This window comes from Aotus nancymaae, unplaced genomic scaffold (genome assembly GCF_030222135.1).
Source record: "Aotus nancymaae isolate 86718 unplaced genomic scaffold, 86718_ANA_hifiasm-v0.15.2.pri h1tg000059l, whole genome shotgun sequence".
Taxonomy (NCBI): domain Eukaryota; kingdom Metazoa; phylum Chordata; class Mammalia; order Primates; family Aotidae; genus Aotus; species Aotus nancymaae.
Window position 1 is genome coordinate 46,960,977 of NW_026988473.1, and position 17,099 is coordinate 46,978,075.

The window sequence follows — 17,099 nt, forward strand, 5'->3', positions numbered from 1 at the left end:
TTTCTCTTTTCTGTGGACCAAGCCCCCAGGATAACCTTTGTGAATCTCTGTTCCCTGTACCCTGGTGGAACTTAAGTAACCCACTACTGTATCCCAAACAGTTGTGAAGAGTAAGTGTCCTAGTGGCTGAGAAGGAGTCTAGTGGGGCATCTGGTTCAAAGTATGTGCTTCACACTGAATCCTCTCTTTCTCTTCCAGATGAGATTTTTGGAAGACAGCAGTTTTCACAGTGGTGGCAGAGCCCTCTGCTAAATCCTCACATTGGATCTCAAAGGTGGCATGTCATTCAACCAATTTTTTTTTAGTCATTGATCTTCTAACACCTATGAGAGGTAAGACATAGCTCCCTTCCCCATGAGCAAACTGAGGCCAAGGAAGGGAATTGGCCAGTTTCCCAGCTCACAAAACTCTGTGGAAGCTGGTGTTTTGTTTGGAACTTCTGCCCGTCCAATCTGTCAGTCACGGTTCATGGCCACCGTGGAACACCCAACGCAGGAACTTCCGCCCTTAATTATACTGAGCGATGAAAAAGTGTGACTGAAACTTACTGTCTGAATCAGATCCTTGTAATGATTAACCCCAGAAAATGATCTGTAAAATGTGTTTACAGAAACATGCAGCTGCTCTCGAACATACTGGAGGAAATTTGGGAACTGCTGCTCTTGTCCAAGGGCACTAACCCATCCCTGATGAGACTGAGCTTCAGGCTTGGGCAGAGATGCCGGGCTGTCATACTCAGAGACATAGCTTCTCAAAGTGAGGTCAAGAGGCCACCCATCCAGAATTGCCTGTGGTGCTTATTAAAATGCAGATTCCTAGGTCTCATCCTAGAACTAGTAAATCAGAATCTCTGAGAGTGGTCCAGAAATCTGCATTTAAAGCAGGGAGTCTTGTGCACACTAAAGGTTGGCCCTAACTGTACTGGGAGGGAAGAACCAGAGACAAGAATGCTCTTTGGCCATCTTGGCCCCATAGATGGCAATGATACATATACCACATGTGTACACAAGAGGATGATGGCAATGTATGACAGGTAAGAAAGAGATGCCCCTGGGAAGAAGGAGAAAGAAAGAGACAGGGCAGAGTAGGGAAGGAGCTACTCATTCATCATCTTCTTTAGAATCTTGTATCTTTGGTGGAAGCATAGATTACAAGATGATAACATAGAAATGTTTAGGTAACAGAGTCTAAGGTAGCAGGGACTTCAGGCTCCTGAAAGACATTCTGCACGATATTTAACATCCTTAGTCTTTTTTTATTTTTTTTATTTTTGAAACTGAGTCCCACTCTGTCACCCAGGCTGGAGTGCAGTGGCAGATCTCAGCTCACTGCAATCTCTGCCTCCTGGGTTCAAGTGATTCTCACTGCCTCAGCCTCCCAAGTAGCTGAGATTGCAGGCACACACAACCACACCCAACTAATTTTTGTATTTTTTTCTTTTTTAGTAGAGGCAGGGTTTCACCATGCTGGCCAGCCTGGTCTCAAACTCCTGACCCCCTGCTTTGGCCTCCCAAAGTGCTGGGATTATAGGTGTGAGCCATGACTTTGTTCCAGCAAAACCAACCTAGTCCTTGATTCACAAATCATCCTGGGAGTGTACAGCACTTACAGCCTGAAAGAAGTCTCTGGAGCAAAAAGCATCACATATTCAATGGTCTATGACATCACTGCTGAAGACTATGTCAAAAGGGGTTTTGTTCGATTAATTTTCATTATCTGTTGTTACCCAACTAATGAAAGGTGATGCTATTAATGAGTGTGTGAACGAGACAGTGTCTTAGTTACCACATCCGAAACATTCCCAGCTTTTTCAGGGACAAACAGCCCTGACCCAGAGTGTGTCCTTTCTTCATTGCAGAGAGATACAAACTCTTTCTCTCCAAATACTCCAACACCAATTATTGTGTGTCACAACTCAGAATACAATATGAGGCTTGTGCTTGAGTTACTGCTGTTTTATGTGCAAAAAATAAATGCTGGCTTTATTTTTTTCAGCAAAGTTGATAGAATTGTAAGACATTTAATACCACATTTATTGGTTTGAAAGCACAATTGTTTTAGTAGCTGGTGTAAATTTCAAGGAACACATAACTCCCTTTAAGAAATACTGTTTCTAAGAAATTACATTTGACTACATTTGGAACCTTAAATGCAAATAACTCTCAAATAATGAAACCATATTCACAAGGAGAGGCTTTTATTTTCTCCACTGAGGAAGAAATGGAGATGTGTTTCCTATTGTCATTATGTCTATCTGGACAGAAGAGGAAGTCTGTGGGCTAGACAAGCAAAAATAGGTTACATCTGGGTAGCCCAGCAGTCTCTCCCTGACTGCTGAAGAAGCTCCTCTTTGTTTCATTCCTGAAGCACGGCATTGTTTTCTTGGACCCGTGCATCGAGTTAAACCTGAGTTAGACTATAGATCCCTTACACTTGATTTTATGATTGTAAGATTTACACAGATGCAAGCCTAGAACACAATCAAACCCTTATTCACTTACAGCTCCATGAACAGGAAAGAAGCCACTTGATCTTATAAAAAGTTTTGCCTGGTTGCTTTCTCTTTTATACCTATTGTTAAGCTATAAAACAAAACCACCAAATTATCAGTCTGCAAGAATCTGCTACTTCAGGACATATATTTAAGGATTTTACAAAACAAAACTGTGCCATAAAAAATGTTTCATCCATATGATCTTGCATTTTCACTGCTAAGTATGTATATACCCAGAAGAATTGAAAGCAAGATCTTGAAGATATTTGTATATCTGTGTTCATAGTAGATTATCCACAATAGCTAAAGGTGGAAGCAACCCAAGTGTCCATCAATGTATGAATGGATAAATACAACGTGGAATGTACAAACAATGAATTGTCATTCAGCCTTAAAAAGGAAGGAGATTCTGGGCAGGGCGCAGTGGCTCAAGCCAATAATCCCAGCACTTTGGGAGGCTGAGACAGGTGGATCACCTGAAGTCAGGAGTTTGAGACCAGACTGACCAACATAGTGAAACCCCATCTCTACTAAAAATACAAAAAAAAAAAAAAATAGCCAGGTGTGGTGGCAGGCACCTCTAATTCCAGCTACTTGGGAGGCTGAGGCAGGAAAATTGCATGAACCTGGGAGGTGGAGGTTGCAGTGAGCCAAGATTGCTCCATTACATTCCAGCCTGGGTGACAAAGCGAGACTCTGTCTCAAAAAAAGAAAAAAGAAAAAAGAAGGAGGTTCTGACACATGGTATAACATGGATAAACCTTGAGGACATTATGCTAAATGAAATAAACCATTCAGAAAATAGACAAATACTATATGACTCTACTTATATGAGATATCTAGATCAAGTTCAAGAGACAGGAAGTAGAATGCTGGTAATCGGGCTGGAGGGAAGGAGGAATATTACTGTTTAATGGTATAGAGTGTAAGTTTTGCAAGGTGAAAAGAGATCTAGAGATGAACTGTGGTACTGGTTGCACAACAATGTAAACATACTTAATGCCATTGAAAACGTCACTTAAAAATAGTTAAGATGGTAAGTTTTATGTTACGTGTACTTTACCATAATTTAAAATAATAATTTTTTAAAGTATTTCAGATTTTATGCCAAAGCTCTTATTAAGGGAACTTTCGGTATTTTCAAAAAAGTTTAAAATGATTGCCACCTAAATTTCAAAGTAAATACGATATTTAATTAATTCTCTGGGACATTCAGGAAACCAAACTTCTAATCACTGTTTATTTGAAAAAAAGCCTTCCTTTTTCCCCCTCTCCTTTCACATAATTTCTCCCTAGTGTTGGTCAGCTTTGTTAGCTATTTGTGCTGGTCTGGGGCTTTATTGCTCTGGTCTTTATCAGAAACTTAGTTAAATATTTACAACCTTGACAAATGATGTTGGACACTGATAAGTCTTTGCATTAAGAAGGGTATTTTTAATAGAATTAATGTTCTACTTAGTTCATAAAGCTGTACACAGGATAAATAGCACAAGCCTGCAGAAGTGCCTGGAGACAGTAGACATGAACACATGTTGTCCTAGTAGATATTTGCTTATCAAGCAATAGCAAACAATAGAGCTGGAGGGACCCAAAGAGATCCTAATCCCTGTCCCCTAGAGCACTAGGTTTCTAAGCAGGTCATTTAAAAGTGACATAAGACAGGGCTATAAACCCCAATTTCTATATCCGCTAGTAAAACATTTGTATGTATTTATATATTGGGACTCCGTTCACCCCCCCAAAAAGGGTGAACCCTTGCAAATGGGTTGCTTTTGACTTCAAACTATGCTGCAGGGCTACAGTAACCAGAACAGCATGGTACCACTACAAAAACACACATAGACCAATGGAACAGAACAGAGAACCCAGAAAAAAGACTGCACACCTACAACTATTTGATCTTCAATAAACCTGATGAAAACAAGCAATGGGAAAAGGTTCCCTATTCAACAAATGGTTCTGAGATAACTGGCTAGCCATATGCAAAAGACTGAAACTGGACCTCTTCCTTAACCATATACAAAAATTAACTCAAGGTGGATTAAAGACTTAAATGTAAAATCCCAAACTGTAAAAACCTGGAAGACAATGTAGGCAATACCATTCAGGACATAGACACAGACAAAGACTTCATGACAAAAATACCAAAGGCAATTTCAACAAAAGTAAAAATTGATAAATGGAACCTAATTAAACTAAAGAGCTTCTGCACAGCAAAGGAAACTATCAACAGAGTAAACAGACAACCTATAGAATAGGAGAATTTTTTTTGTAAACTCTGCATCGACAAAGGTCTAATATCTAGGATCTATAAAAAACGTAAATTTGCAAGAAAAAAACAAATTGCCCCATTAAAAAGTGGGCAAAGGACATGAACACTTTTCAAAAGAAGACATACATGTGGCCAAAAATCATATGAAAAAAGCTCAATGTCACTGATTGTTAGAGAAATGCAAATCAAACCACAATGAGATGCCATCTCACACCAGTCAGAATGGCTATTATGAAAAAGTCCAAAAATGACAGATGCTGGCAGCGTTGTGGAGAAAAAGGAACACTTATACACTGTTGGTGAGAGTGTAAATTAGTGCAACCATTGTGGAAGACAGTGTGGCAATTCCTTAAAGATGTAAAGACAGAAATGCCATTCAACCCAACAATCCTATTACTGAGTAATATACCCAAAGGAATATAAATTATTCTATTTTAAAGATGCATGTGTGTATGTTCATTGCAGCACTTTTCACAATAGCAAAAGCATGGAATTAACCTAAATGTCCATCAGTGGTAGACTGGATAAAAAAAAATGTATATATGGAGTACTATGCAGTCATAACAAAAGAACAAGATCATGTACTTTGCAGGGGCATGGATGGAGCTAGAGACCATATCCTTAGCAAGCTAATGCAGGAACAGAAAACCAAATGCTGCATGTTCTCACTTATAAGTGGGAGTCAAATGATGAGAACACATAGAGGGAAACAACACACACTGAGGCCCATCAGAAGGTAGAAGGTGGGAGGAGGGAGAGGATCAGGAAAAATAACTAACTGGTACTGGGTGATGATCTGTACAACAAACCCCCATGACACGAGTTTACCTATGCAACAAACCTGCACATGTACCCCTGAACCTAAAAATTTAAAAAAAGAAAGAAAATGGATTGCTTGACTCTGCACCTTTCCTTCTCACTTCCAAAGCCTCCTAATTGCATATGGGAATCCATGCAGTTATGGAGAATCCACCTTCAGCAATGAGAATGGACCTAGCACCACATAACCTAAGCTGGATCAATCATCACATTTCATCCCCTGACCCAGTGATTGGTTCAGGGATGGACATGTGACCTAAGAGGGTGTGGTTATAGTAAATCTCAGGACTTCTGCTGATAATATGGGCAAAAAATATTTTTTAAAAAAGATGAATGAGGGCATGTAGCCTCAGGGAACAGCTGGAAGCCATTTTGCAACCACAAAGCTCTGCCAAAGTTTCCCTAAGATGAAGAAACACTGAGATAGCAGAGCCAAGAAATGGTGAGGGGAATGTTGGTTCCTGGTCAAGTTGTTTGAGCTAGGCTTGAAGGTTTTCAAATCTCTGTGGGCTTTTTGATTGCATGAGCTAGTAACTTCCCTTTATTACTTAAGCTAGTATGAACCAGCTTTTCTGTTACTTAGAACCAAAAGCATTCTGCCACACCATTGATCCAGGTCAAACGCCCCCTTCTTTTACAGAAGAAAAGACTAAGCCTGTGGATGCTACATGGCTAGTTAGCAGGAATTGCTTTCCTAGTTCCAGGCCTTTCTCCTTCTACCATTCTAGCCATTTGTGATGGGTTTGGCAGCAGCGAGTAAAATATGCATTCTCCTTATTTCTAACCACAGATTGGATATGTTCAGAAATACTAAAACTGATTTTCCTCAAGTGTATCTTCGGGCAATTAATGTCATTGCTTTATAGCCACTCTCTGTACTATGGGCCCTCATGATTCATTAGAAAAAAACAAAGGATCAAATAATTAGAGAAGGTGTGAGGACCTTGTTTAAGAATTTTACTTAATTTACAGCTAGTTTACCAGCAACTTAGGTTCAGCCATGTATGCTGCTTTGCTGTTTTCTTCAAAACTTGTCATGCAGTTTAATTTCTTGGTAACCATCCCTGATTACCATTTCCAATCTTTCAAAAACATAGCCTCACCGCCCTGTATTCTTACCTTTGGTGCCTCCCTCTACAGCTAGAGTTTCCGGATTCTGTGGGCTCTTCCTCTGTAAACTCTGAAAATCCTTCCATTTTTATCTACACATACTATCACTCTAACAGAGCTAATCTATCCCAGACCCTAAAATTACCTAACAAAATGCTCATCACATCTCCAAGAAAATGTCCCACAGTGGGAGAAAAGAGAAAGGACCCTATGTTTATTGTGCTAGGAAAGATACTAGATAATTTACATACATTAACTCATTTAATTTGCACGACCTCGCCATGGTAAGTAGGTAGTAGCATCTCAATCTAAAAATAAGAAAACTGAGGTTGGCGAGTTGTGGGATTCCAGTCCTAGTAGAATTCCAAACCTAGGTGTGTACAGTTTTAAAGATACTTTCTTCCACTGCTTCTGTTGGGCCAATAGGTTTTGCCCCTTTTGTACCATCTCCAAAGGATGGTGACCACTTGGACGTAGTGTTGAGAAGACTGAAGCCTCATCCAGGTTGACAGGGAAAGGCAAAAGAGATGCCTGCCAAGCTTGCCAATGGGGAAAGTGGCAATCCACACACCACTTATTTCACATTTCTTCAGAAATGTGCACTTCTAGAGCTTTCCCAAAAGAAGAACAGGTGCACCAGGGAGTCTGGCTATAAAGTTTGTACACTAGAATCTGTTGAGCAGATTCTTTGCTTAAAGTTGAGTTTGCATTTGTAGTTTACATCTGAAGAAATGGGAAGTCAGTGAGTTAACCACTGTCTATTGGGAGGTGATTCACAAATCAGAGTAGGTGAGAATGTCAGGCTCTAAAATGACCAGCACACTTCTGTATGGAATGTACTGGGGCAGCATACCTGCATTCTTTATCAGAGCAATGTTGACATACTTAAATTTGTGAATAAGGCCATCTGGAATGTCTTGTTTAGGAAGAACCAGTTCAGATGCTGGTACCTAGGCTGACTCACAGAGGCTTTCTGTCAAAGCATACAGTGTGGTATATAAACAAGCAGTGAGAAATCATTGGTGCTCTCTGTCTGAAGAGAGAGACACTGGGAAAGGAGGAGACAGGGTTAGCAAGCTGCCGCTTTTCAGATATGTTCATCAGGCATAATCATTAGCTGGATGTTAGCACTGGAAGTTGCACAGTGACTTGTCTGATGGTTACAAAGATAGTGGTCCTCATGTGGGATCATTCAACATATTCAGAAGGGAAGAGGCTGAATCTGGTTACAAAAGGTGTTCTCAAATAATGAATGAATGAATGAACAATACAATGGAAATTGGGGCAAATTAAGGATTCAGTAGACGTGAGCTGTATTTGTCTCGTGAGCTGTATTTGTCTCATGTCCTCATCGGATAACATCTACCATATTCAGTTGTCTGGGGAGGCCTCATTTAGTGTAGAAAGCAAGGAGGCAGATTTGAGTTGCGTTTAGAGATGGGGTGTTTGGGGCTGGGGGAAGCCAGCATAGGAATGATGGGCTTCACCAGGAGACAAAGGGCCTCTGTCTAAGGGATGGACACTAAGGGTGGACTTGGGAGGCTGAGCAGGTAAAACTCTTCCATTGGAGCAGACTGTGGGTTTATCTAAACTTAAGATAAGGAGGCCATTCCCAAGAATGAATAACAGTGGATTTGTAGACTTTGAAATGAACAAATTGAAGACACCAGATCTCTGTGAAGAACTTAGTATGATCTCTAGATTCTGAAGCTCCAATTCTCAGCCCTGGCTGCAGCCTAGAATCACCTGGGAGCTTTTCAGTTCTACCAATGCCAGAGTTTCTCCCTCAGAGATTTGAATTCAAGCAGTTCAAAGTGAGGCCATGGAATCAATATTTGCAAAAAGACCTCCAGGTGGCTCTGAGAATGCCACTGCAGTTGAGACTCTCCACTCTAGACATAACTCAAAGCAGGCAAATTTTCAGGATTCCATGGATAGACTATGATATTTCCAAGAACCTTAAGAGAGACCTTTTAGGATTATTGATTCATACTGTGTGCATCCTTGGTGTCTCACTAACCCCTGTTCTTAAGGCCTGGAAGATTCCCAGGTGACTTTCATCTATGACAGTGTCCCTAGAAGGGCCACTGGGAAACACACTTATAGAGAGTTTGGATTATAATCCCAAAAGACACAATCCTGAATGTCATCATCCCCAAGGTTGAAATCCTGAAAGATCAAAATTTCTGAAGACTAAATCCCTAACATCTAAAATTCTGAAAACCACAATTATAGGATGGTTGCATCATGTTAGGTGGAACTATCACCTTGTTATGGTCTTTATTTGGAAATTAAGTACGGTTTAAGGAGACGGATGTAGGTGCCAAGTTGACAGGGATGGATTTGTTGACTTAATTTGAGGTATCAACTTGACTGATTAAAGCAAGCTTGGAACCCTTGTAAAGCATTATTTTGGGTGTGTCTGTGAGGGTGTTTCCAGAGGACTGAGTGGACCCGGTGAGGAAGATCTGCCCTTCATATTGGTGGATACCTTTCAGTTGGCCAAGGATCTGGAGATAACAAATATAGAAGGCCAATTGGTCTCCCTCTGAGAGATGGCGCACATTTTTCTTCTGCTGCCTGGGACATCAGAACTCCAGGCTCACCAGCCTCCAGTACTCAATGCCAGCGGCCACCTGGGTCCTGAGGCTTTTGGCATCAGACAGAAAGTAACACTATTGACTGCCCTGCTTCTCAATGTAAAAACGTTGAAACTTACTCAGTAAATGAAGAGATTTCCTTTTTGTACATCTGCATTTGTGAAAGACAAAATTTCTTGAGATCTTGCCTCTTTGGGCAACTGCAAATGCAGTGATGACCTATAGAAGTTTTTGATTAATCTTGTCAAAAGACAGATTGTCCATCACGATATTTCAGATGACTGCAGTTATAAAGCTGGGTGTACACAACTACCAATCATAGTGATACATGTATATACACTTTGTTTTTGACCTATTGTTTTATTAAAACAGTTCAGCTGGTCATAACTGTTATACCCATATGACTGTTGTTAACAATAGCTGAGTGCTTATGTTTGCAAAGATATGTACGTTATTATTGCCTATTTTATTGTGTAAATTGGCCTCTGAAGTGCTCTGTCATGTTTTTATATGTTTTTCAAATAAATCCCTTTTTAAAAATACAAATAAGGCTGGGCGCAGTGGCTCACCCCTGTAATCCCAGCACTTTGGGAGGCCAAGGCAGGTGGATCATTTGAGGTCGGGAGTTTGAGACCAGCCTAACCAACATGGAGAAACCCCGTCTCTACTAAAAATGCAAAAAATTAGCTGGGCATGGTGGTGCATACCTATAATCCCAGCTACTTGGGAGATTGAGGCAGGAGAATCACTTGAACCCAGGAGGTGGAGGTTGCGGTGAGCCGAAATCATGCCATTGCGCTCCAGCCTGGGCAAACGAGCAAAACTCCATCTCAAAAAACAAAACAAAACAAAAAATGTAAATAAATGTTTTATAGATAATTTCTTAGTATTTTTTCCAGAATTATGTTTTTGGGATTTTGATCTTTCAGGATTTCAATATTTGGGATTGTGTCTTTCAGGATTATGATCAACCCCCTACATAGAACCATACTGGGGCAACTATGACCAAGAATAAAATCTCAGAAGCTAGGTGGTCTGACATTACAGGCAAAGGAAAAACACATCAGAGGGCCCTGCTCAGTGGAAAGAACACTAGGCTGGAAGTCCTGACTTCCACTCATGACTGCAGCTGCCCCACTGTGATCCTGGGCAAGTGACCTCACCAGTGTGGGTCTAAATACTCTCATCTGTTCACTTCTGTTTCCTTCCACTTCTGTGACTCTGTGAGCCTAAACTTTCTTTCTTTCTTTTCCTTCCTTCCTTCCTTACTTCCTTCCTTCCTTCCTTTCTTGTTTCTGAGATAGAGTCTCATTCTGTCACCCAGGCTGGACTGCAGTGGTGCAATCTTGGCTCACTGCAACTTCCACCTCCCAGGATCAAGCGATTCTCCTTCCTCCACCTCCTGAGTAGCTGGGACTACAGGTGCACATCACCACATCCAGCTAATTTTTGTATTTTTATTAGAGATGGGGTTTCGCTATGTTGGCCAGGCTAGTCTTGAACTCCTGACCTCATGATCCGCCCACCTTGGCCCCACACATAGCTGGAACTACAGGCCTGAGCCAGTGTGCCCAGCCACCTAACTCTATTTCTAAAAGCCCTGCCAGTTGGAGATTTCTCTAGGCCGCTAGAGTTTCTAGCTCTGGGGGACAAGGAGGGAAGGGAGGGGAAGCCGTGTTATAAGAAGAAAGTTAAAAAAAAAAGACATAAATTATTTGAGCTTTTAAGAGACATTGACAAGGTACTGTACTGAGGGTATTAAGAACACTAAAATCTGGGTCTGGATAGAGAAAGTACTAAAATTGAAGAAGAAAGATGGGACTGAATGAACACTTCTTGGGTTGGAAAGAACCCAACATTATCATTATATACTCCTCATAATAATAATGATAATGGACATTTGTATAGCACTTGGCAGTTTACAAGTTACTTTCACATAATAATAATCACTACTATATAGTACATTACAGTAACAAATACTTTTTAGGGCCTTTCCATGTGCCACTGTAAAAGTTGTTATTAGTGAAGATGTAAATGGCCTTATCTACATGATTGTTAAGGAACTAAGGGGGTAGAGGTTCAACATCAGCAGTTGGACAGCAAATGTCTTAGACCAGACACATCTTCAACCACACCCTTGTGTTCAACCTGGTGGTCTCCTGGTTGGTGTCAGGACCAGAAGTGGGGCCATGGGTTCTACTTTCCTTCCTGGGCAATATGCTTTTTCTTTCATCACCATGGAGACCTTACCTTTGTTTTGTTTCTTCTTGTCCTTTCTTTGCATTAACATGTAGTCATTTTGTCCTTTCTCTTCCTGACTGTTACTTTCCTCACCTAGATAGAGAAGAATCAGCTCTCACCTAGCTCACTAGTCTGTATCAGGCTCACTCAAATCAGGTGATGTACGTAAAAAAGTTTTGAGATATCAAAAAGCACAGTCCAGAAAGACCCTAAAGCATGTAAACTATTATGATTTGGGGGCTTAGCAGGACCAGGAATTTGATCTCATTGCCTCCAGGTTGTATCAGTGCCATGCAGACCTCATGACCCTCTAGGATCCCTCCTCCCTGCCACACAGCCCTCTATGGGCACATTGATCCCAGGATTTCCAGAATGTGTCAGGGCCAAGCCAACGTTATGACCACCCCTGGACTGTCTCTGATATGATTTGTCTCTATCCAAATCTCATCTCGAATTATAATCCCCACATGTTAGGGAGGGACCTGGTGGGAGGTGACTGGATCATGGTGTGGTTTGCCCCATGCTGTTCTCGTGATCATGAGTGAGTTCTCATGAGATCTGATGGCTTAAAAGTGTGGCACTTCTTCCCTCACTCTCTCTCTCCTGATGCGTTGTGAAGAAGCTGCTTGCTTCCCCTTCGCCTTCTATAATGATTGTAAGTTTCCTGAGGCCTCCCCAGCCATGTGGAACTGTGAGTCAATTAAACCTCCTTTCTTCATAAACTACCTCATCTCAGGCAGTTCTTTTTTTTTTTTTTTTTTTTTTGAGACGGAGTTTCACTCTTGTTACCCAGGCTAGAGTGCAATGGCGCGATCTCGGCTCACCGCAACCTCCACCTCCTGGGTTCAGGCAATTCTCTTGCCTCAGCCTCCTGAGTAGCTGGGATTACAGGTGCGCGCCACCACACCCAGCTAATTTTTGTATTTTTAGTAGAGACGGGGTTTCACCATGTTGACCAGGATGGTCTTGATCTCATGACCTCATGATCCACCCACCTCGGCCTCCCAAAGTGCTGGGATTACAGGTGTGAACCACCGCGCCCGGCTCAGGCAGTTCTTAATAGCAGTGTGAAATGGACTAATACAATCTCCCTTGTTTCCCACAGTCCTCTTCAGTTTCATTGCTCTGCCCTTGTCTCACCTGAGTTGGGTATTTCCTCAGAGAATATTAAATATTTTTGCTGTCAATCTAGAATTATAATTAGATGAATTGGAAGCCTAAAAAAAAGAAACATCATGTATTATAAAGCCCAATATTAAATGAATGTTTGGTAAAGTTTATATCTTGTCTGGCTTCTTTGTCCCTTTCTCAAAACAATTATTTTCTCTTTCAAATATTTTATTCTCTTAAATTTTCATTTATATCCCAAAATGTGGCTTTTTTTCTTAGTCTGAGAGTCCTGACTTCATCTTAACTATGGAGTTTGTGGTTATTTGTAGCCAGGGGCTAATGATCAACAACAATAATAAAATGTTAGAACTACCTGGAAGATGAAACAGATTATTAAATTCTGTTATGTTAACTAGCATGTTCATAAATCAATCTACCACCAATTTTAGTCATACATTGAAAACTGGTAACCTTGTGAAATCCATGAAACTGAGATTTCCAGAAAAAAAGATAATGTTTAATAAATCAAGCGCTGTTTTTTGTTTTGTTTTTTAATTTTTTTTAGGTCAGATGTAATGGCTCACAGCTGTAATCCCAACACTTTTGGGAGGCCAAGGAGGGAGGATTGCTTGAGGTAAGGAGTTCAAGACCAGCCTAGGCAATACAATGAAACCTCGTCTCTACAAAAAAAATTTTTTTGTAATACTCTAGGTGTGGTGGTGAGCACCCGTGGTCCCAGCTGCATGGGAGGCTGAGCTAGGAGGTTCTCTTGAGCCCAGAAGTTTGAGGCTGCAGTGAACTATGTTCACACCACTGCACTCTAGCCTGGATAACAGAATGACACCATCTCAAAAGAAAAATTTTAATGAGAATTATTGGAATAAATCTGTTAGTTATGATATAGAGAGAGAAAAAAACGGGAGAGAGGGGAGAGAGAGAATTGATTATTGGAGTATCTTTGTTTTATAATTTTATTGATTGATTGATTGATTGACAGAGTCTCACTCTGTCACCCAGGCTGGAGTGCAGTGGTGTGATCTTGGCTCCCTGCAACCTCCACCTCCTGAGTTCAAGCAATTCTTCTGCCTCAGTCTCCTGAGTAGCTGGGATTACAGGCATCCACCACCACACCCAGCTAATTTTTTATTTTTAGTAGAGACAGGGTTTCACCATGTTGGCCAGGCTGGTCTTGAACTTCTGACCTCAAGTGAACTGCCTGCCTCAGCCTCCAAAAGTGCTGGGATTACAGGCATGAGTCGCCGTGCCTGACCAGTTTTAGAATTTTAAAATGTAGTTATAAATAAAATGATTTGGAGCTGAGAAATCATAACTGACCATTTGGTCCAGTCTACCCCTTTGGCCCCTCATCACTCATGTACACCCTTTTATGCACACTTGAACTTCCAAACAAAAATACAGTTTTCACCTCTGCCTATCAACATGCAACTAACCTTTGTATGAATGAAGATACTCTTACCTCTCCTAGAGAAAAAAAGACACAAAATTTCAAAAGTAATTGTGTTCATTTCCAGATGACAATCACAGTATCCGTCTCTGGGTGATGTGAATATCAGTCTCACCTGAACATTTAGCTACAGTCTCAGTTGAATGTTCTGTGATCTAGAGGCTAAATTTTAATTTTGTATAAGATATTTATATCCGTAGTATTTACTTTAGTGAAAAATAAGAAACAAATCAAGTATGAGGCAATGAAAAACAGGACATTGGCTCATATAGACCTGGTTTAGATCAAATAGCTCCACAGATAGTAAACTTGAGTGTGTGTCTTCAATATTGTAAACCTCAGCTCTAAAATGTGCAAACTGGAGTCACAATTCCTATCTCACATAGAAATTAAAAAGTGTTCTGCTGAATGAGAGTATGCCTGTGAAGTGCTTAAGGAAATCCTTAGTTAATGGTAGCTTTGGCTGGCTGGTAAAGTTGCTGGTCAAAGGATGTCAAAAGAGCTTCCCAGATAAGGGGATTCCTGAGCCCCTCAGCAGGTGTAGAAATGAAGAAAGCACTATTTTTTTTTTTCCTACAGGTCAATTTCTTGGAACATGAGGGCTAGATCTCAAAATTGGAAGCTTAGGGTCTTATTTCTCAAACAGTGCTTTGGTGCTTGATTTCACCTTAAGGTGGTGCCCCCTTCTCCTAGTGTCACCACTCAGGTGATAGGTTTGGCCATCTTTGCGGTGCAGCATAATATTTGGACGGCCTCATTCTGTATAAGTCTTTTTTTTTAAAAAAAAAAAAAAAAAGGAAGAAAGAAAGAGAGAAAGAAAAAAAAGGAATGAAGAAGAAGAAAAAGGAAGAGAAAGAGGGAGAGAGAACGGGAGTATTGCTTTATTGCCCAGGCTAGAAGGCAGTCTAAAAATGGGAATTGAAAACCTCTTTTATGCCAATAATTGTGCTTAACAATGGAGACAGGAAGGAATAAGGGAAGAAAATTACAAACAAGCAGCCAACCAATATTTCATTTAAAACTGTAAAATGCTATGCAATTATTGAGGAGTGATTTACTTCCAATTATGTAGTCACTTTTGGAATAGGTGTGATGTGGTACTGATAAGAATGTATGTTTTGTGTATTTGAAGTGGAGAGTTCTATAAATGTTTATCAAGTTTACTTGTTCTGGGTCTGAGTTCAAGTCCTGGATATCCTTGTTAATTTTCTATCTCGTTGATCAGTCTAATTTTGACAATGTGATGTTACAGTCTCCCACTATTATTGTGTGGGAGGCTAAGTCTCTTTATAAGTCATTAAGAACTTGTCTTATGTATCTGGGTGCTCCTGTATTGGGTGCGTGTATATTTAGGATCATTAGCTCTTCTTGTTGCATTGATCCTTTTACCATTATGTAATGTCCTTCTTTGCCTCTTTTGATCTTTGTTACTTTAAAGTCTATTTTATCAGAGGTGAGAATTGCAACTCCTGCTTTTTATTTATTTATTTATGTTTACTCTGCATTTGGTTGGTAAATCTTCCTCTGTCCCTTTGTTTTGAGTCTTTGTGTATCGTTGCATGTGAGATGGGTCTGGATACAGCATACCAATGGGTTTTGGCTTTTTATCCAGTTAATAATATATATGAGTTTAATACTGCCATTTGATGCTAGCTGGATATATTTTTGGAAAGGCTGATACTGGTTGCTCCTTTATATGTATAGTGCTTCTTTCAGAAGCTCCTGCAAAGCAGGCCTGGTGATGGTGAAATCTCTAAGTACTTGCTTGTTTGCAAAAGATTTTATTTTTCCTTCGCTTGTGAAGCTCAGTTTGGCTGGATATGAAATTCTGCATTGAAAGTTCTTTTTTTTAAGGATGTTGAATATTGGCCCCCACTCTTTTCTGGCTTGTAGGGTTTCTGCTGAGAGATCTGCTGTAAGTCTGATAGGCTTCCCTTTGTGGGTAACCTGACCTTTCTCTCTGGCTGCCCTTAGTATTTTCTCCTTCATTTCAACCCTAATGAATCTGACGATTACGTGCCTTGGGGTTGGTCTTCTTGAGGAATAATTTTGTGGTGTTCTCTGTATTACCTGGAGTTGAATATTGTCCTGTCTTACTAGGTTGGGAAAGTTTTCCTGAATAATCTCCTGAAGAGTATTTTCCAACTTGGATTCATTCTCTTGTCACATTCAGGTACACCTATCAAACGTAGATTAGGTCTTTTCACATAGTCCCATATTTCTTGGAGACTTTGCTCATTCTTTTTTATCTTTTTTTCTCTAATCTTGACTTCTCGTTTGGTCTTCGAACTCTGATATCCTTTCTTCTGCTTGATCAATTCAACTGTTAAAACTTGTGCATACTTCACAAAGTTCTCATGTTGTGTTTTTCAGCTCCATTAATTCACCTATATTCCTCTCCAAATTGTCTATTCTCGTTAGCATTTCGTCAAACCTTTTTTCAAAGTTCTTAGTTTCTTTGCATTGGGTTAGAACAAGTTCTTTTAATTCACAGAAGTTTCTTATCATCCACCTTCTGAAGTCTACTTCTGTTAATGGAATGCACTCGTTCTCCATCAGGCCTTGTTCTGTTGCTGATGAGGAACTGTGATCCCCTGTAGAGGGAAAGGCATTCTGATTTTGGGTATTCTCAGCCTTTTTATGCTGGTTTCTTCCCATCATTGTAAATTTATCCACCTGTTGTCTTTGTGATTTCCGACTTTCAAATTAGGTTTCTGAGTGGACGTCCAACTTGTTGATTCCCAGCGCTGAAATCTGAGCAATCCACTGCGCTGGCCAAAACAGCAGTGTTAAGATTGATGGTGCTGTTCTGCCCAGGAATCAGCCAAAAGGGGACCCAGTCCCGCTCACTCTGCACCAAGAACTACTGCGCTGAGGCGCCAGCAAAACCGCCGCGCCGGCCACAAGAGCCGCGCTGGCGACCCGTGGGGCTCCTCCGCTGGGAATCTCCTGGTCCGTGAGCAACAAAAATTCGTCTGAAAGTGTGGC

The 17,099-nt window shown here is 40.6% G+C and overlaps 1 long non-coding RNA gene across 1 annotated transcript in view; it reads left to right on the top strand.

The window, feature by feature from the left end:
- LOC105720247 (uncharacterized) overlaps positions 1 to 17,099 on the top strand; it is a 30,697-nt gene that overhangs the window by 7,801 nt on the left and 5,797 nt on the right. The window contains exon 2 of the long non-coding RNA XR_001108106.3: positions 199 to 332. This is a non-coding gene — a long non-coding RNA (uncharacterized LOC105720247). The remainder of the gene's footprint in view (positions 1 to 198; positions 333 to 17,099) is intronic.